Source organism: Amia ocellicauda, chromosome 2 (genome assembly GCF_036373705.1).
Source record: "Amia ocellicauda isolate fAmiCal2 chromosome 2, fAmiCal2.hap1, whole genome shotgun sequence".
NCBI classification, from domain to species: Eukaryota; Metazoa; Chordata; class Actinopteri; order Amiiformes; family Amiidae; genus Amia; species Amia ocellicauda.
This window is the reverse complement of record NC_089851.1, coordinates 38,697,234-38,718,522: the sequence shown is the minus strand read 5'-3', so window position 1 is coordinate 38,718,522 and position 21,289 is coordinate 38,697,234. Positions and strand designations below refer to the sequence as shown.

The window sequence follows — 21,289 nt, the reverse complement described above, 5'->3', positions numbered from 1 at the left end:
TCGGCTGGTTTCTTTATTGAATGTTTCAGGTCTTGCAAGGGTGGTTGAAGATGTTTAAAATATCCTTAATTACACATGGAATTGTTTAATTCGTTAACCTCAGTTGTAATTCAATGGTTTCTTTGGAACAAACGCTATGCCAGTTTTCATTAAACGAACCCTTCAGGGAATCTATTAAATCTATACCACAGTTGCTGTGTCTGTCAGATGTGTATCATTTATGTTGAGTATATTCAATAGTTTTTCAGATTCCTAGTTTTCTCTGCTATTATACTTTATTTGTCTGCAATTCGAAACAAAATGACACTTATATTCCCCCCCCCCCAAAAAAAAAACAACAAAAAAACAGCGCTCTGGTCACATTTTTCTGTTTTTGGTTTCCAATGTAACCCTTAATTGAAGAATGAATCTGTTCAGTTCTTGAAGTTGGATTTTAAATTAATGGCCTAACATTTGGGACTGTTTTCACAAGCCTGGATTAGCACTAATCGTGCATTACCCACTGTTATTTTAGATAGGGGAGGCCAAGACTAGTGCTAATCAAGGTCTGTGAAATGAGCTGTAGGAGTCTACAATAGTTTCGGAGTGGTCAACAATGTTAAATACATGTAACAGCTCAATTGGAAGAAAAGAAACACAATGGAAAAGGTATTGGGAATGAACTACAAGGAAACGTAACGCAAAGGATTTCTTGTTTTTCCTGTAATTACTATCACAATGTGTCGAATAACACGTTTATGTTGATTTGGTTCAGTTTGGTTTCAGGGGAGCATTTAACATTATTATTGGCATTTTGTCCCCCTGTCTGGGTTGATACCAACATCACATTTAAGCTGCAGTCTAGGTAGTTTTATACGACTATCAAAATGGTCCACTGCTGAAGGGGGGAAAAGATTGAACTGGTCCAATTAAATAAAACTTCATGAATATAATTGAAAGGTTCTGGAATGAAAACACTGGCCCTGGGTTCTGTTGCTGTTTTTTCTTAAACAAACTAACTAATGTCAGCTAATGTCACTAGTTAATGTGCATTTAAATGGCGACATGGTATGAAAAGGTCTAAAATCTGCTATGAGAACATGAGACACGACAAGCTAATGGATAAGGATGACTGCATAACACATAAGTACAAGTGGAGATATTTCTGTCATGATGTGATCAGTCAGAAGCCTTTGTTTATGATTTTTTTATTACCATGGTCAGTTTTTGCAGCATATGGTATTCCTCTGCAGGATGTATCCATCATAAAAAGAGGATCTGCACTTTCCATTTGTTTCCGTTTATTTTCATGATCTTATGTGAATGTTAGCATGCCAGGAATTGTCTTAGGAAATGGATACACTGGTCCGTATATGACCCTTATACAATCAGGAAGATCCCTGTGTTTAACTGTTATTAGAACTTACATATATTACAAACCTCTTTTAGTTCCATAATTATAATTTTCCAAGGGTACATTATTTTTGAGCTTATGTATGACTGTAACACAACTAGTTCTGTAAAGATTAAAGCTTACACTTAATGGTGTTACTGTAATCATGTTACAAAACTGTTTTCTGATGTTAACACCTGTAATTTGATTACACAAATGCAGAGATTACTTTATATATATATATATATTAAGATATATATGTCTTGTAGATATGTGAAATCACCTGAATTTATACAGTAAATAAAATATCAAGAAGTCTCCAGTTATTTAGTATTGTATTTTAATACTGTTTTAAAAATATGTAGTGCAAAGTCAGTGTTTAACTGCTCTTAATCTAAAACGTTTGGAAAATAAAATTAAGTGGAAACTCAAATCTTTTGAACTGGCTTTGGGTCTATATCACAATTCTTGGTTTTAAAGCATCAGTTCAAGAATATGGCCAAATCGTGAATTTGTGTGTGTATTATTATTATCTAGCTTTTCCTGCTTATATAATGCTTCTTTAAGCAAAAACTTAAGATAAGTATCTTTATTATTGTTGTTGAAAATTGTATCTGTATTGGGCTGGTTGATATGATCAGCCCAGTGCTGCAGGGGCTACACTACCTCTGGTTTTCATTGTAGCTTTAAATTACTTAATTAATCCAATTATTTGCATAATTGGTCAAAATAACAGTTGCCAATTTTAAAACCCCATGAAACCTAAAGATTTGATGTAGCTACTAACCTTTGGTATGTATTCAGGAGTAATTATCCTATACAAAGGTTTATAACACTTAACTTTACATTTTGAGAAGAGAAAAAGGTTTATTCAGAAAAGTGAAAGAACAAAGTATAACATTTTTTTTTAAATCTGGTGCAAAATTCCTAAATGAGTTAAAGTGGATGTATGTACCAATTTCAGCATAAACATACAAAATATTTAAAACCATTTAAAAAAGTTGTAAGTTATTTAGCCAAGTAGTTAAGTAGCTGAGCAACTTTTAATAAGTCATCATTTCCTCTTTTCCATTTTAAACACCAGCCTTCTATGAGCTAAGGCTGAAAACCCTATCCTGTAGCATAATGCTGTTGCAGAAGCTTTAGATTGCCCATTGGCTTATCGATCCTCCAGGCCTAAAGTAAATTCCAAGCATTCTCAAGCACTTCAATCAAACAATGAGACTCCAATCTACAGACATAACACTCACTCCCACAGTATTTACGATCCAGTGTAAGCAGTTACTCTTTGGCCTGATCTAGGAATGCTGAATGCCTTACACAGCATTTCTTTAACATGTAGATCCCGGGGGGGGTGGGGGACAGTAAGGGTATAGCACAACTCAGCTGCTCTGGGGTTTGATATTTAACTGTTCAGTTCAAAACCATGCTATCTTTTAATGGTTTCATTAGTGTTGGAACAAAGAAGACTATTTTATTTAACCATTTGCTACACATTTGTTGAATGAAAAAGAAATCAAGAAGACCGTCATAGTTTAATTTTGTGTATGTGCCACTCCTTCCACGTGGTGTAGGACAGTATCTCCCAAATGAACACCTCAAGACATTCTGTGTTGCCTGTATTGTTTGTTGATTTGGGCACTCAGTTACTTATGTGAAGCAGTTGTTTTGAATTATTTAAATCTTAGTTCAATGTTTTGTAGATTGAGGTTTAACATTTCACATCAACAAGAGTTGAAAAAATGAAAAAGGGATTAATAATACATTATAAGTGTGTTTGATTAAGTAATTAAATTGAATCAAAACCAGAAGAGAATATATCCCAAGGACCAAGTTTGTGGAACTATGATTTAAAGAAGGATCTGGTCCCAGAGAGCCACAATCCAGCATACAGTGAGGGGAAAAAGTATTTGATCCCCTGCTGATTTTGTACGTTTGCCCACTGACAAAGAAATGATCAGTCTATAATTTTAATGGTAGGTGTATTTTAACAGTGAGAGACAGAATAACAACAAAAAAATCCAGAAAAACGCATTTCAAAAAAGCTATAAATTGATTTGCATGTTAATGAGGGAAATAAGTATTTGATCCCCTATCAATCAGCAAGATTTCTGGCTCTTAAAGGCAGTGCTCCTAATCTCAGCTCGTTACCTGTATAAAAGACACCTGTCCACAGAAGCAATCAATCAATCAGATTCCAAACTCTCCACCATGACCAAGACCAAAGAGCTGTCCAAGGATGTCAGGGACAAGATTGTAGACCTACACAAGGCTGGAATGAGCTACAAGACCATCGCCAAGCAGCTTGGTGAGATGGTGACAACAGTTGGTGCGATTATTCGCAAATGGAAGAAACACAAAATAACTGTCAGTCTCCCTCGGTCTGGGGCTCCATGCAAGATCTCACCTCGTGGAGTTTCAATGATCATGAGAACGGTGAGGAATCAGCCCAGAACTACACGGGAGGATCTTGTTAATGATCTCAAGGCAGCTGGGACCATAGTCACCAAGAAAACAATTGGTAACACACTACGCCGTGAAGGACTGAAATTCTGCAGCGCCCGCAAGGTCCCCCTGCTCAAGAAAGCACATGTACAGGCCCGTCTGAAGTTTGCCAATGAACATCTGAATGATTCAGAGGAGAACTGGGTGAAAGTGTTGTGGTCAGATGAGACCAAAATCGAGCTCTATGGCATCAACTCAACTCGCCGTGTTTGGAGGAGGAGGAATGACCCCAAGAACACCATCCCCACCGTCAAACATGGAGGTGGAAACATTATGCTTTGGGGGTGTTTTTCTGCTAAGGGGACAGGACAACTGCACCGCATCAAAGGGACGATGGACGGGGCCATGTACCATCAAATCTTGGGTGAGAACCTCCTTCCCTCAGCCAGGGCATTGAAAATGGGTCGTGGATGGGTATTCCAGCATGACAATGACCCAAAACACACAGCCAAGGCAACAAAGGAGTGGCTCAAGAAGAAGCACATTAAGGTCCTGGAGTGGCCTAGCCAATCTCCAGACCTTCATCCCATAGAAAATCTGTGGAGGGAGCTGAAGGTTCGAGTTGCCAAACGTCAGCCTCGTAAGCTTAATGACTTGGAGAGGATCTGCAAAGAGGAGTGGGACAAAATCCCTCCTGAGATGTGTGCAAACCTGGTGGCCAACTACAAGAAACGTCTGACCTCTGTGATCGCCAACAAGGGTTTTGCCATCAAGTACTAAGTCGAAGGGGTCAAATACTTATTTCCCTCATTAACATGCAAATCAATTTATAACTTTTTTGAAATGCGTTTTTCTGGATTTTTTTGTTGTTATTCTGTCTCTCACTGTTAAAATACACCTACCATTAAAATTATAGACTGATCATTTCTTTGTCAGTGGGCAAACGTACAAAATCAGCAGGGGATCAAATACCTTTTTCCCTCACTGTATATATCAAAAGCTAAACCTACCCGTTTCCACCATAGTGTCCCTCATCAAGTTCAAGGCTACTGGAACACTGGCTACCTTGCAAGGAAGGGGATGCTAGGAAATATTAGCACTGTGTGCTGTGAGAAAACTCAAAACCATGGTTGAAGATTTCCAAGAGAGTCTGTCATCACAGGATATAATTTCTCAAGAAGTACCATTCAAAGTCAGCTGCATGAATCTGGTTTTAATAGCAGGGTTGCAAGGAAGAAGCCTCTTCTGAGAGCACAACACAAAATTAAATGGTATAGTTTTATCAAAAATCACTATAGCTTTCCATTAAGTTCAGGATAAGCAGTACAGTGTTTCATGTTGATGATTAAAAAAATAACGTTATTTTAAGTATGATAATGTTGATTTTTACGTGGAGAATATTTGTTCAGCTTCAACAGTTCACTCTTCTTGAAACCTGCCTTTCAGGAATGTAGGCTCAATCATTCCTTTTGGGGTTGTTTAGGGCCTAGAAAATGCCTGGAGAAATAAATAAAAACATGGATAGGGACAAGGATAACACTCAACTTGAATGTTTAAGTTCACCATTTTAATGACTTTAGGATCATAAATATCAAAATGACATTTTTAGATATATATGTATAGACGGGTGACAAATTAAAGGAAAAACCAGAATAAATGAGAGGAGGAACATAACAAATGCAGATGCCTCCAAACAGGTGTACTGCATGATACACATAAGCATTATCATCCTATCATGCTCTGTGACATGCTGAGCAGGCCCAGTTGACCTTGATTTGGGATGAATATGGCAGTGCATAAACCCCTCAGTACAAAGACAAATGCACATTTGAGAGTTCAGTGGTACAAAAACCATAGGCACTCGTCTACAGAGATGTGGAAAATAGTGATGTGGCCAGATGAGTCATCCTTCACCATATTCTCAACAAGTGGGCCAGTGCATGTGTAGCGGCACCAAGAGAACGGTACAGGCCTGACTGATTGACCACAATAGTGAGGGGGCCTGGAGGCTCTGGGGCATTTTCCCATTTCCAATTTACATAAGTGTATAGGAAATATACAGTAAACAATATATGTTTTACTTCCTAGATTGTAAAAGATGTTAATCACAGGTAAGAGCTAAGGGAAAGGGGGCATAGGGGAAAATCAAAATAAAAAAATACAAGTATTAGTAATGTAAAAGCAAGAAGTATGACAAAACATTGTATAAGTGCAATGTTACAGGAAAATACCTTATCCAGGGTGACTTACAATTGTTACAACATGTCACATTATTTTTACACTTGTACCCATTTATACAGCTGGGCATTTACTGGAGCAATCTAGGTACCTTGGTCAAGGGTATAACAGCAGTGCCCCCCACCTGGGGATTAGCATGTAGTTTCAATCCTAATTTAAATAGACAATAACAAAATAAAGTATTTGTTTAGCAGTTTGTTTGCACATCAAAGTAGTACATGGTTATTTTTTAACAAGGTCTCTTTTAAGCTGGTATCACTGTTTTGTACATTTCAAACCATTACAAAGTGCAGTAATGCAATAATTGCAAAATACAATAAGCATACACCCTAGTACAATAAGCTAACAAGTGCAGACATAAGCACATAACCTGGGACTTGATGTATTAAGAGAGTGGGGCATTGGAGACATTGCAGGAAAATGATCAAAGTGCCAACAAAACTTAAGTAAGCAGGAGCATAATGTAACATAGTTTCAGTATGTCAGACAACCCCAATAGACAGATGTAGCAGAAGGTGAATAGAGTATTTTGGCCTAGACTCGTTTGATTCAGGGAACAAGGACCTGGCCATCAGGACAAGGAGCTGCTGCAAAGGTGTGTGGGGAGGGAGGAGGGAGGCAAAGCAATGAATGTGGCAAAAGGGGAAGAATGTTGTGGATCCTTATGCTTGGGAAGGCTGAAGTCAGGCGTACAATTGGGGTTGTCCTGCTCCCAAACCGGTTTAAAACTCAATCTAACAAAGTGCATAATAGCAAGAATGTTGAGCAGCCCAGGAGATTGTTAAAATTAAGCAAATTGTAAGGTACAATTTGGTCATTTCATTTGATCTATTAGTATATATTCAAAGTAGAACATTACAACACATCTCAAGCTATATATATATATATACATATACACACACACACACACACACACACATCCGGAAAGTATTCACAGCACTTCACTTTTTCCACGTTTTGTTATGTTACAGCCTTATTCCAAAATGGATTACATTATTTTCCTCTACATTCTACAAACAATACCCCATAATGACAACGTGAAAGAAGTTTGTTTGAAATCTCTGCAAATTTATTAAAAATAATAAACAAAAAAAGCACATGTACATAAGTATTCACAGCCTTTGCTCAATACTTTGTTGAAGCACCTTTGGCACCAATTACAGCCTCAAGTCTTTTTACGTATGATGCTACAAGCTTGGCACACCTATTTTTGGGCAGTTTCTCCAATTCTTCTATGCAGGACCTCTCAAGCTCCATCAGGTTGGATATGGAGCGTCAGTGCACAGACATTTTCAGATCTCTCCAGAGATGTTAAAATCGGGTTCAAGTCCGGGCCACTCAAGGACATTCACAGAGTTGTCCTGTAGCCACTCCTTTGTTATCTTGGCTATGTGCTTAGGGTCATGGTCCTGTTGGAAGATGAACCTTCACCCCAGTCTGAGGTCCAGAGCGCTCTGGAGCAGGTTTTCATCAAGGATGTCTCTGTACATTGCTGCATTCAACTTTCCCTCGATCCGGACTAGTCTCCCAGTTCCTGCCACTGAAAAACATGCCCACAGCATGATGCTGCCACCACCATGCTTCACTGTAGGGATGGTATTGGCCAGGTGATGAGCGGTGCCTGGTTTCCTACAGACATGACACTTGCCATTCAGGCCAAAGAGTTCAATCTTTGTTTCATCAGACCAGAGAATTTTGTTTCTCATGGCCTGAGAGTCCTTCAGGTGTCTTTTGGCAAACTCCAGGCGAGCTGTCATGTGCCTTTTACTGAGGAGTGGCTTCCGTCTGGCCACTCTACCATACAGGCCTGATTGGTGGAGTGCTGCAGAGATGGTTGTTCTTCTGGAAGGTTCTCCTCTCTCCACAGAGACACGCTGGAGCTCTGTCAGAGTGACCATCGGGTTCTTGGTCACCTCCCTGACTAAGGCCCTTCTCCCCGATCACTCAGTTTGGCCGGGCGGCCAGCTCTAGGAAGAGTCCTGGTGGTTCCAAACTTCTTCCATTTACGGATGATGGAGGCCACTGTGCTCATTGGGACCTTCAATGCTGCAGACATTTTTTCTGTACCCTTCCCCAGATCTGTGCCTCAATACAATCCTGTCTCAGAGGTCTACAGGCAATTCCTTGGACTGCATGGCTTGGTTTGTGTTCTGACATACACTGTTAACTGTGGGACCTTATATAGACAGGTGTGTGCCTTTCCAAATCATGTCCAATCAACTGAATTTACCACAGGTGGACTCCAATCAAGTTGATGATCAGTGGAAACAGGATGCACCTGAGCTCAATTTTGAGTGTCATGGCAAAGGCTGTGAATACTTATGTACATGTGCTTTTTTTGTTTTTTATTTTTAATAAATTTGCAAAGATTTCAAACAAACTTCTTTCACGTTGTCATTATGGGGTATTGTTTGTAGGATTTTGAGGAAATTAATTAATTTAATCCATTTTGGAAAGGCTGTAACATAACAAAATGTGGAAAAAGTGAAGCACTGTGAATACTTTCTGGATGCACTGTATATGACACAATTGATGTTTTTGTGAATCTGAATGTGCACAAAAAACTAAATTTAATAACATGAATCATTCCGAGTAACATTTGCATTTTAATATATTATGTGTATATAAAGATATATATTTTGCAACATCAAGAACAACAAGAAAGATATCTGCCATTTGAACATAGTAATTATATGTTATGCAATATGTGTGCTCTTTCTAACTTTCAGGCCACCAAAGTTTATTATCTCAGAACCTGGATATCAAAAGCAACTGCTCCATTAAAGGAGAAGCCCAGAAAAAATGTGATATTTTCATTGGCAGTGGGCAGAGAAGCTGAATACAAAGGGAAAACTTTGATCTTGCTGCCCTTGCTGTAGCCACAAACAAACAAGTTTCCACTCTTAGTCCATCCTTTGACACATTTCAGCAACTGGGTGACCCCTGAGGTCGTCCATACCTCCCCACTGAGCCACTTGAGCCTCCTCTCACTGAGAGTCCCTTTAATGTATTTTTCAATCTTGCTTCTGTGAACAATCTTTTCCCCCAGCCCAGGAAGAAGTGGGTGTAGATTATCTTCTTTCTTAATGCAATATTCTTTAGTTTAATATTATAAAAGCGTTGCAGGGTATCTACTGCTGACATGAGAATATTGTTTCTCTGCTGATTGGGCACCTTGTTTTGTGCATCTTTTGGCCAAAATAACAACAAAAGTAAGAAGAAGGCACCAGGAGGAGATGCATTGTTCCATTCCTTATGGAGTTGCATGCTGAAGTCTTGTAGTTTCTCAAGCGTGACAAGCTTTGAAGAGCGAGGTAAGGTACACACAAGAGCAATCTGACAGAATATGTAGTTCACCAGGTCAATATGGTCAAGCTTTACTTTCTGGGGGTCTTCTGGATACATGCTTACATTTTTTTCAAGTTTTGCTCCTGCTCTTTCTACCTTTTTATCAGACAGTAGGGAAAGAATGGAAGCCACATTGCCACCTCCGAGATAGCAAATCTTCATGCGTCTTGTGACAGGAGTTATAGAGTCCATCTTGTGTGCATCAGTCTCTGTGTTTGGTGCCTAGGAAGATTCATCACAAAAAAAACTAGCATAGACAGAGGTCTTCCTGGTTAGCCATTCTCTGGGGTTGTAGAGGTGTTGCTGCTCTTTAGTATCGTCCTCCACCTGTTCTTCACTTTTGTCCATTTGGAAGCAACACACATCTTTGGAAATCCATTCCAGGGCATTGTAAATGCTCTTCTGTAGTCCCTTCAGATGGTTATGGAACTTCTGCCAGGGTTTTTCCACTGCTTCTGGATTGTAGTCTGTGAGCAGATACTTCAGCATTTCTGAACGTCCATCTGTATCAGAGAAAACATTCACTGAAGATATGAGATGTAGCAGTCAACATCCAACATCCACCTCCTCAAAGTAGCCATAATTATTCATGCAGTCTGTTTCTGACTTGGAAGCTTTCTGCGAGGATCTGAAGGCCTCAATTCCATTGAATGCAATTTCTATAATATGCGTGACATTTTCTGGCAGCAACTTATCTTTATTAAGTGCTTTTTCCATGGCAAAGAACCATTTCTTGTACACTTGTCCTTCAGTATCAAGAATAAAGGAATCGTAAGGACGCTTTAATTTGGCCACTAGTGCCCATTCCTTTGCATCATCAAAAAGTTCATAAGTGTACTACAGTCTTGCAAGCTGCTGTGCAAAGAACGCATCACTTCCAAAGCATGTATAGGCAGTTCTTAAAAGATCTATAGCTTTATTAGGTTTTCCTTCCTTCTCACAGACATGCTCAATTAGAGGAGAAAAACAACTGTCAATGTTACCTCCTTTACTTATTTTATAGCGTCTGATAAACAAATCCCAAACAAACTTTACATATTCCTCCTGGCCAAATCTGTGATTGAAAAGAACTTTTTCCTGTAGCAGGTCCATTGCAAGTGAGCTTTGGAGCTTGTTTTCAGAGACTTGGTTGATAATCTCCTGTGCTACCAAGGGATGAATAATCCGTAAGGATGAGATGTGTGTCATGGCCTCCCTTAAATGTATGAAAACAAGTCTTGATTGTTCACTAAGTGACCTTTCAAATCTATATTGCTGAAATCTATCCCTTTGAATTCCCAAACCTAGAAAATCCTCACAGTGTGACACTGATAAAAAGAATAAATAAATAAAGAATAAAAGAATTCTGCAAATAACAGTTGAGCAATGCTACATATTTGAACAGACGGGTCTCAAGAGATGAATGGTCTATGTCTTCTAAGAGATGCTCAACAAAATTCTTGATATAATCCTTTGGAAACTCTCCACCCATCAACACAAATGTCAGGATGAATTCTGGTCGGAACTGTTTGAACAGTTTCTCTCGTTTCCTTGAGAACAGCTGCTTCTCCTCCATTGACAGTTTGTTTGTCACTATTACTGTCTGTAATGGTAAGGCTTTGCACAACCTTTCTGGAACATGAGACCTTTTGCAGTTTAACAAAATGAAACCTAGCACTGATGGGCTGATGTTCATGGTGGCAATAGCATTCCCCAAATCATGCCGTAGCTCATCAAGGTACCCTTCATCACAGTCTTCCACCAGCAAGAGCACAGGAAGGCAGCTATTTCTGTCTTTTTTCTTCATATTCCCACAACTGTACTGCATGTTCACATACAGTAGAAACTAGGTATGATTGCTTTACCACTGCACACCTCAGATCTCTTCTCCAGGCCCAAAGTATCTGTCATGCAACAGTGCTTCCACCACTGCCGGGGTGATGGAATATGTTAACTTTGTCCACAGGGTTTCTGGATGCACTGCACAGTGACTTCAGGATGTTTTCCACTTCTCTGTATGCATCGCGCTGTATCAATTCTCCACACATTTTTTTGTCAGCCAGCCAAAAGTTCATCCAGCTCACCTTGCCCCCCTGATAAAAGTACCTATTGAAGTCATCCACTTCCTCTTGCTCAATCAAATCTGAGTTTCTGTCATCACACTGGTCGACACTCAGTATTTCCAAGGACAGCATCCTGTCTTCCTCAGCAGTTTTCAGTAAGCATAGCCCCTTGTTAGACACAGGCAAGTGTCTGGTAGCTTGTATGGAAGGCTGAATCTTTTGAACTGTTGCATCTATATGACTCATTTGCATCCCAACAATACTTATCTCATTCAATGTTTCAGAGGGACACGATGCCTGGGCATAACTGGCCCATTTGTTATAGTTTTCTTTGGACTCTGAAATGACAATTACATCCTTGTGGCCATTCATTTCAGCAATGAATTCGTGGAAAGTGTCAACAAGTGACTGTTTGACCTCCGATATCAAGAGAAAAAAAACAACAAAGGTTCCCTTTGGAAGAAGCTCATTGCAGATCATAGATATTGCCTTTTTTAGGTGCTTTTTCTTGTTCTTTATCCAGGTCTTTTCATCACAGGGACTTTCATTGCCAAGGTTATCAGTGCGTCCATTACAAAATATCCAACTGGTCTGATCAATCAACTGTAAAGCCTTTTTTAATTCACTGGTGTTCAGCCCATTCTCATTTGTGTAGTCTTGCAGGAAGTGAAGGTTTGCTGCATGGTGCTTTAGATATTGACCACACAGTCCTGAGGTTCTAGAGTCTGGATCAAAATCAAACACACAGAAGATATTCATGTTCAGAAAGAATGTGATGTTCTTTAGACTGTCACTTTCAAACTTGTTAGTGACAATAATGTACCAGAGAGAATCATCCATGTACTTCTTGCCACCAGTCAAAAGCACAGACACTTTTCTCCCAAGATCCTCTTGGATTTCTGCAGGATTCTGATAAACTGAGGACTCTGCCTCCTGCCTTCTGCTGTCTCTTCCTAGCATTCCAAGAATAAACGCAACCTGTTCTTCTTCACTAATGCTCATTGTATTAGCCCCTACTCTCTGATAGACTGTTCTCTTATTATATTCTACCTTGTTATGATTATTAAATGTAAGTATACAAACAATATAGAGTTTGCCTTTAACAATTTCAGCCTTGGGTACAATGTCTACCTCGACAACCCAGCTTGTCCCTGTGCTGCCCCTGTCAATAACCTCTATGAACCTTGGTGGCTCCTTTCAATGTAGTTTAATGCATCAACAAATACATCTCTGTCCTGCACAGGAATACCAATAATTTCTCCATGCTGGTAAGAAGTGTTCTTGCTGTCCATAATGCCGAAATGGATCGTGCCATTTGTTCGAACATTCATGCACCCTGCTCCAAATCTGATAACCTCACTGGCAAACTTGACCCGCTGTCTAGTTATGTCTAACATTGCTGCTTCATGAAAAGATTTGTATTCATGGCAGGGCACCATTAAATTAATAATTCCAGACTCTGGCTGAAGCACAGTGTGCCTAACATATTTAAAGTCAATGTTTTCTCTATCGAAGGGATGTGGTTTACTCTGTGGTAATGATGAACCATCACTTTTTGAAGGCACTGTTTGCCCTTCATCCACAGGATTTTGCTCTTCTGTGACATCCTCCTCCTCCTCATTTCTTTGTTTGTCCAGTTTGATTTGGTTTGCAGCGGAGCAACTCTTTGAATCCTTTGTCTTCACATCAGTCTGCTTATTCTTATGTCGCATTTGTTATAACAGTTCACTTCTTTTACCCAGAATAAGCTGGATTTGACCCCCTTTCATACCAATATCATCATGGAGATTCTGTTCTCGCAGCACCTTCAGAGATGGTCCAGTAACTTAAGTTTTACAATGTACTGCTCTTTAATGCCAATGGATTTTAACCAGGAGTTCACATGGCTTTCTGTCCATTCTTCAATTGGCAGCTCCTTATAATCTGAAAAGAAGAGAAATCCTTTTAAATCCATACTATTCACAGCTAATTACTATAGTATTCAATTATATTTATGTATCAATAGTACACAAGCAATATATAGCATACATGTTTGGCAGTTATCCAGAAACCCACTGAAGCACTGTCTTTTCCGGCCTCATGTAAAAACATTTCCCAATAGCTTGCTTTAACTATAACATAACATTTATCAATGTGTTTGTCTAAGAAAGAACAGTAATACATAAGATCTGGAACACAACCATTTCTGAGAATGACTGGATTAGTCCCAACAGAGATGCTTGTACTTATTAAATTATATCTTGGATCAAAATAAGAAGACAATTAGATATACTACAGTTGTGCTGATATAATTTTGGTTATATATTTTATAGCACTAAATAAATATTTCATTGTATTATTATTTCAAACAATACACATGCTCAATTTACGCAGTAGTGAAAATAAAAATAATAATATATAAACATTAATGACTTTGTACAGTATAGTACATTTCTTTCTCATGTAGTATATTTTTTCTGTTAAAGAAGTCATGCTTTCGACTGCTTTAGCTTATTACAAGGGCCAGACGACATCTGTGGGAATTTGTTCCAAATTGCTGTGGAAAATCTGCATTAATGAATATATTGAATTTAATGTTCTTCTATAAAGAAATACCGATTGCAAATAAGATTTCAAGTGTCCTAACGGTGTCTGCTTCCAACAGTGGTCAATGGCGTGCTGACAGAAGGTACAAAAAACAAATCAATATCTTTATAGAAATCACATGGAAAGTATCCAGCATGATCACTGGCATGTTGGTGGATATGTATTTTTTGTTGGCCTCATCTTCGATACACTTCAGTTTTCTAATAAATGGAAAAAAAAAAAGTTTTGTGTCACAAAGTTTGTTTATTTTTAGCCTCAGACTGAAATTGTCCGATACATGAGTGCTGTACCTCAAATGAAAATGGGAAATGCAGTTGTCATAGCAATAAAATGCAACTGTCAAACCAACGACCTCTATGAACCTGGATGTGCGTTTGCAAATAACCTTCTAACTCATTGTCCATCCTAAATTCAACTCAACTCAGATCTGACAAGAGTAATACTTGTTTCCTGAGGCATTTTACTGCCCCCAACAGGTGTATTTATACTTGTGTTCTGGAATCCTTTCAACACGATTCTGGAATGGTGAGCCACAAGGACATAGGTATTCTATATACTGAAACAAAGAGTTGTACTTTAAAGTTAATTTACATGATTTACATGAATTACAATGTGTGGTGCTCTCTGAATATATGGATTCAAATGAACGTAGAACAGACCACCAAATCCAAGTTTTTCTTATATTTCTTACAAATGGAGTCTTTCATTTGATCATATTTCTTCTAGCTATCTAAACTAGGATCATAATACACCATACTTTTACATACAATATATTTTTGTGTGTTTATGTGACAGAGTGATACTTGTTTGGGATTGGTCCATTCCCATGCTTAGCATGAATAGAAATAATAACATTTTGTTTTTCAGAATATCAAAATCTGTTGCTTGAGGAATGGAATGAAAATCATGTACATTCCTGAATTAAATCAACAGGAGTTCAAGAGCACTTCAAGAAGAAGTAACTGGACCAGTTTTAAAAGGGTTTACAGTTACTTTCTAAAAGCTGATAAAGGGATGAAACCTGGTCAAGTGGTTGTGATATTCGTGGAGCATGTCCATTGAAAACTTATGACCTTACAATTGTTTGAGTTGGGACATGTCATACTTTATTAGCTTAACGTTTAGTTCACTGGTAAGTCTAAAGCTCTTGACACTACAGACTGTAAATCCAATGTATCTCTTGTTTTATTATTATAATCATACTATAATTATCCCAGCACATCATTATTTATTATCAGCACCAATTAATGCTGGTGTGGAATGGGAATTTAAATAAATTAAATATATTTTAAATTTAATTTATTTAAAAGTGAACAAAACTGAAGCTACATACTCACCCATGTTTTTTAGCAGTTTGTGTTACTGATGTTGCAGAAACAGATAATCTTACAGCAGAAGGTCTATTAAAAACCAAATAAAAAGCATCTTCAGCTGTGAGAAACCTACAAGAGACAAAGATCAATATTGTAACAGTTTAGGTTTGTAACTAACCCTTGTGGGTCCAAACAAGGAGTTAGACACCAGAATGAGGTAAACGTGCTCTTTATTTCAACACATGCACTTACACTCCACCTTGACAATAGCAGACTGCAGTAGAAGCACTGGGGCTATTCAGAGCCCAATTATTTAAGACAGGGAGGGCTCTGTAAAACAGACATACAGAAAAAGGGGAATAAACAACACCAATACACAACAATGCAGAACAGGGTGAACAATTACAATGAAGACATCATGAACTTAACTTATACAGCCTTCAGAGTCACTTCCCAGCAGCCCTAGCAGAGCTGCCCACATATTAATCAAACAGGGCGGCACTGCCTTCCCTTCTCCATTACAATATATTATTCCAAACTATTCAGATTATACTGTGTGATATAAATGAAGATGGTTGGTTCACTTACACCTTGACTTCACTGGTTGACCTGTTTCTTGTCCTCTTCTGATTTTCCCCATCTCTACATTTCTCCTGAGGCAAAAGACTTGAAGAATAAGTGTTTTAATCCATCAGGTGCATTTACATCAAATGTTCAACACTGCGATTTTGAAAACCACAAACCATGATGGCCCCCCTTATTTTGATAGTGCCCTTATCTATATAGCACACTTGGGTAGCTACCTTGATCCGAGAATCGAAACCAAGTGATGGGCAAAGTTACTGTGTTGGACACCAGGCTAAAACATAGATTTTAGGCAGGTTTACTAGTTATCATTACATAATAGACATATTTACACACACCCTAGTTGGGTGATTCTCACGAACATGGCCCCGTCCTTTGAAAAATGTTCAGTGTCAGACATAACCATTTTTCCTTGTGTAATGCTTAGCATACTATCATAATTTTTGTTTAAGTTAATGACGTTGTTAATAAGTTTTCATGCATTTTAATGCATTTTCCAGGACTTCTTAAAAATGTAATTACCGTACTCTGGACTGGAACAGTAAATAGAAAAAGCATTAGCATATGACAAGTGAACACCTTTGCAGTACTTAAGCCAAAAGCTTTAAATATGTACATAGTGGAAATCTGATTCAGGCTCTACATTTTGAGTGTTTTGCCCAGATTTCAGGTAGAATACTGAAATGTCTGACAGAGGACATTGTAAGCAGGGGTTCTGGAATGATCTCCTTGATATCTGCTTGGTAGTACCAAACCTTATCCCCAGGAAACTTCATGAATGGCACATAGAAACGTTTTTCTCCCGTGCAATTCATGGTGTCCACCTCATACTGCTTGTTGACAGTATGATGGTAAACTGACAATTTGATAGGCCTGCAGTTTAAATTTAGACATGTTAATTGCTCTTGATACCTGTGGCTGAGGGATTAGCATTCTATATGAATATGTAATTCCTTTTAAAATGAATTGAAGCTTACAGTATATGTAACATTTTTTTACAAAATATCACAAAGTAAAAAGTTGCTCTAATCTAAATTAAGGTATTATAAGTCATTTTGATCAAAGGGAAATATGCTGTCTCACAAACCTGTGTGACCATGCCAGGGAAAAGATCTCCATCATACTGAACAAGGTTCCAATTTCTCCAACCCATGTTACAACTTCTATTGAATTCTCATCATGAACAGTTTCCTCCTCTAAGTCTTATTCACACAATATAAAATATTTTGGTGAGAAGCACAAACATGAGGGGCTGCGAAAGCAGGACACCTTTCTGGTGCTTATTTTACCTGGTTGCATGGCAGTAAGCTGAGGGGAAGAACAGTAGATTGAGTTGAACTTTTAAAGTCCTAATTCAGTGATTTCTGTATGTGGTTTGACTAACAAAACATAAACAATGGAGCCAAAGAGGCTACAATGATATAGGTGAGGTGTTCAAACAATGATAGTCAATGAGAGCAATTTATTTTTTAAATATGATTGGGAGCTCCAAAGACAAACCAAAACAAACTATCAAGTAATATGACTTAATTGAACTAACAATTAAATTGAGGGTTCACTTATGTAATTGTAAGATCAGTTGCAACAAAAAACAACAAGGTAGGGGGGCTCCAGGGCTGGTTTGGGAACCACTGTGATATGGTATCTTACTCTCCTTGAGGAATTTAAAATACTCATTACAATCAAGGGGTATTATTTTACATTTCTGAAAATATTACTAACAGTAATACATAAACATTTTACAATTATATAGCTAGAATTATTTTAGAGCTCACCTGGTGAACTCGCATGGTACCAGGCACAGTCTTCAGGTATGGGGGTACCATTTCATCCCTCGTGGTTATGTTCTGCTCTATGACATCAAACAGCCTAAAAGAGGACTGCTGGGAGAGGTTTTCAAGCAGAGCTCCCACATTTGTAATGTCTGTGCCATAGGCCACTATTCGATCTGCCAGGTTTGAGCTCCTCCAACTCCATCAGGGACCCCCTTCATCTGTATGCCTCTGTAAAGTTCCAGGTGACATAAGTGAAGCTTTTCATTAACAGCACAGTTGAGGAGAGGTAGAATGCTGTTTTGTTCCTGTATGGTGAAGTAGGAACTTCAGAGAGGAAATGGATTTTCAAAACATTGGGGTGCTTGACATGAATGTGGCCCATCACTGGGTCCAGATGTAGCTTGGTGTTCTCAGTCAAGAACTTTTTATGAATTATTTTGACTGTGTCAGTGACTGCGCCACATCTTGATCGATGATAGGGTTCTCCCTATTTGGTGCCTCCAGCTCATCTATATCTGATGGCGGGGTAAGCTTGAACAATCTTTTTCCTCGCATAATACCTGGCCGAATTGTTTGCTTTTTATGCTCATTTGAATGCATAGCAGCAGCAGACTTTAACAGTCCATTATTCTTTAGTTTTTGATACCTGTGGAAATATGGAGAAATGTCAAATTCTACTGACAAAAAACAAGTTTACACTTTTTAAAGGAATAATAATTGTATAGCCATGTATAAGCACATTACTTCTATCTTCTGTTTTGTTTCTAAAACATTAAAAATAATGCAGCCATGTATGGGCCCAGTGTTTTAGAACTGTGCCTTAGGATAAAGTAGAATAACATCAAGCATTCATATTATTTAGAGGAAAAAGTATATTATTTGTTTCTTAAACATAAGTGAAAGTATGTAACCATTTGTGAAGTTATTACAGTGTTATTATACAGGAATGAGAGTTCAAAGTCCTGCCAAACCTGTCTGAAAGAATTTGAGTAATTAATAACACTTCAGTCTCATATGTTCATCTCTGGGCCTATACCTCTCTCTTTCCTTTCTTCTGTACTACTCAAGAAGCTCTGGATTGCTGTACAGTTTCTCTCTATGCTTTCTCACGCTAGCTTTTTTGCAGTTCTCTTTCTCTCATAGTTTGTCAATCTTAGAAAAAAGAGGCTTTGGTTAATTTGAGAGCCATGAGGATTTGAATTCACTACATTATCACACAACATAACAAAATATAATTATAATACAGTAAAAGAAAAAATAAATTCCCCAAGGGACCATGTTGAAGGGATAGTCCACTCAAAATAACTTAGGGGTAAGGGGTTAGGGTCTGGGGTTAGTAATTTGGCAATTTTCATGTTCACTTGAAAGGGTGAAGGGTGATTTGTAGGCTTATCTTCTGGACTCACAGAAAATCAATTCAGATTGTATTTTCAGTGCACTATTCCTTTAAGGGTTTGGAGAGGGTATACAAACTAGCTAACCTACTAATCCTTGTTATTTATTCTAATTATTTATTTCAGTGTGCTCAATAGCAGCACCCAGATGCTCGAGATGTGTGCCGAATCAGCTAGCAGAAAGACTGGGGAAACACACTCTTGCATGTGGAAGTCTTCCATTTAGGGTACCAACTGAGCAACTGACCTCATCAGCACCTGTGATGTCAGCAACTCCATTTGAAAGTTTCACAAGGCATTTAATGTGGTACATGGCCTCAAGGGAATTAATGTCCCCAAAGTGTAAGCTTAGCAAGTAGTGCAGTGCCGTCTAGTTCCATTGCACATATTCGAGCCAACCAAGCAATGTCTTTGGTGGAAGCTTGGCAGAGGCCTGCAAAGCCAACTGACTCCTCACAGAAAAAGCATATGGCCTCCTTAGGTCAATGTTGCTATGGCTTGTCCTTGTGTATCCACAGCAGATGAAGTACCAGCTTTATTGTCTTCTCTAGATTTCCTATTTAGTCATACAAGCTTTGTTTTGTTGACTTTCATACAGCATGTTTTATGCCAGCCTTCAAGATGTGTTATCATCGTGGCCTCTGTGTCATCTGCATCACTGAATCTTTCAATGTCAACATCCATTGGCATGTGCCCAAGTTCCTGAAACTGATCGGGGTGACCTGCTAATGATTTGTATCCAGTGCCAATGAGTGCCTTGGTTGATTTAGCTGGACATTGCTAAACATCCCCAGTCTCCTTCTGACAAAGCACACTAAGCTCCAAATCAGTAGTGACAGCTGGCTTGGCGTGCCCATATGAAAATGAAATATATTGCAATACTGTATGTTCTAAACTCTTTAATCAACTCTTCCACTAATCTCACTCCTTTTCAGTGCGTCCTGGGCTACCAGCCACCTCTGTTCCCCGGGTCAGGAGACTCCACAGATCTGCCAGCTGTCGATGACTGGTTCTGCTGAAGCCAGGATGTCTGGCAGGCAGCACATGTACATCTTCAACGGGCAGTTCAGTGCCAGGAGACACAGGCAGACGGTCGTAGAAGAATGGCACCACAGTATCAGCCAGGGCAGGAGGTGTGACTCTCCACCAGAGACATTCGGCTCAAACTCCCTTCCAAGAAGCTAAATCCACGTTTAATTGGTCCCTATAAGATCTTACGACAAATCAACCCAGTGACTTATCAACTCATTTCCGGATGGCCCCCTCGTTACATGTTTCCCTCAAGCCAGTAGTTACCTACTCCCCTAGCCATCATGACCCCACTTCCTGTTCTGCTGATGCCCCTCCTCCTCTAATCCACCGAGATGATGGACCTGCTTATGCGGTTCGGACTCTTCTTCGATCCCGTCTTCGCCAAGGTCACCTCCAAAATTTTGTGGAATGGGAGGGGTATGGTCCAGAGGAGCAATCTTGGGTGTCGGCCTCTGACGTCCTCGACCCTTCCCTCATCATTTACTTTCACTAAGACCATCCTGAAGATCCTGCTCCCCGGCCTCGTAGATGTCCTCGTCGCCACCGTTTTTTGGTGGCGGGGGTCAATCCTGGAGAGGGTGGTACTGTCATGTCTACTTCTCAACCCTCTTGATCACCACCAGATGTCACCTTGGCTCCAACTTCTGCTTTCACTGTTCTTTGTCTCTTTGTTTCATTAAATAAGAAACATGTGGAATTGTGTTTAATGAATAATTTTGTGCAAGTGACAGATGCAGGATTTCTGATACAATCCTCTGTGTGAAATCAGTAGAGTGTTTAAATCTCCTGCGTTGGGAGACCAGTATTTTGGCGTAGTGGATTTTGTTGCTATACTGGCTCGGAGGTGTGGCTGCGGTTCAAATCTGAGCAAGGGCTGGCTTGTCCGCCAGGGCCACGGGAAACTGCCAGTAGCGACTCTTCAGGTCTAGCAAGGAAAACCAGAAGGAGATGACTACTAAGTCCCAGGATTCATCAATGTAGGTCTTTTAACATCTATATTTGTAGGCAGTAAGCTGCTGGAGATTTGTATATCAGGTAGTGTGAAGATCTAAAAAAATGAATATATCAGTTAAGAGGAACTGGTTTTGGCAGAGTATGTTTTCATTGTTACGTGCTGCATTCAGTGACTGCTGTTCTAAAAAAAAAATCTTCTGTTATT

The 21,289-nt window shown here is 39.1% G+C and overlaps 1 pseudogene; it reads right to left on the bottom strand.

Annotated features, from left to right (window-relative positions):
* Nucleotides 1–8,798: 8,798 nt before the first annotated feature.
* Nucleotides 8,799–17,719, bottom strand: LOC136713048 (sterile alpha motif domain-containing protein 9-like; annotated as a pseudogene).
* Between the last annotated feature and the right edge of the window lie 3,570 nt (nucleotides 17,720–21,289).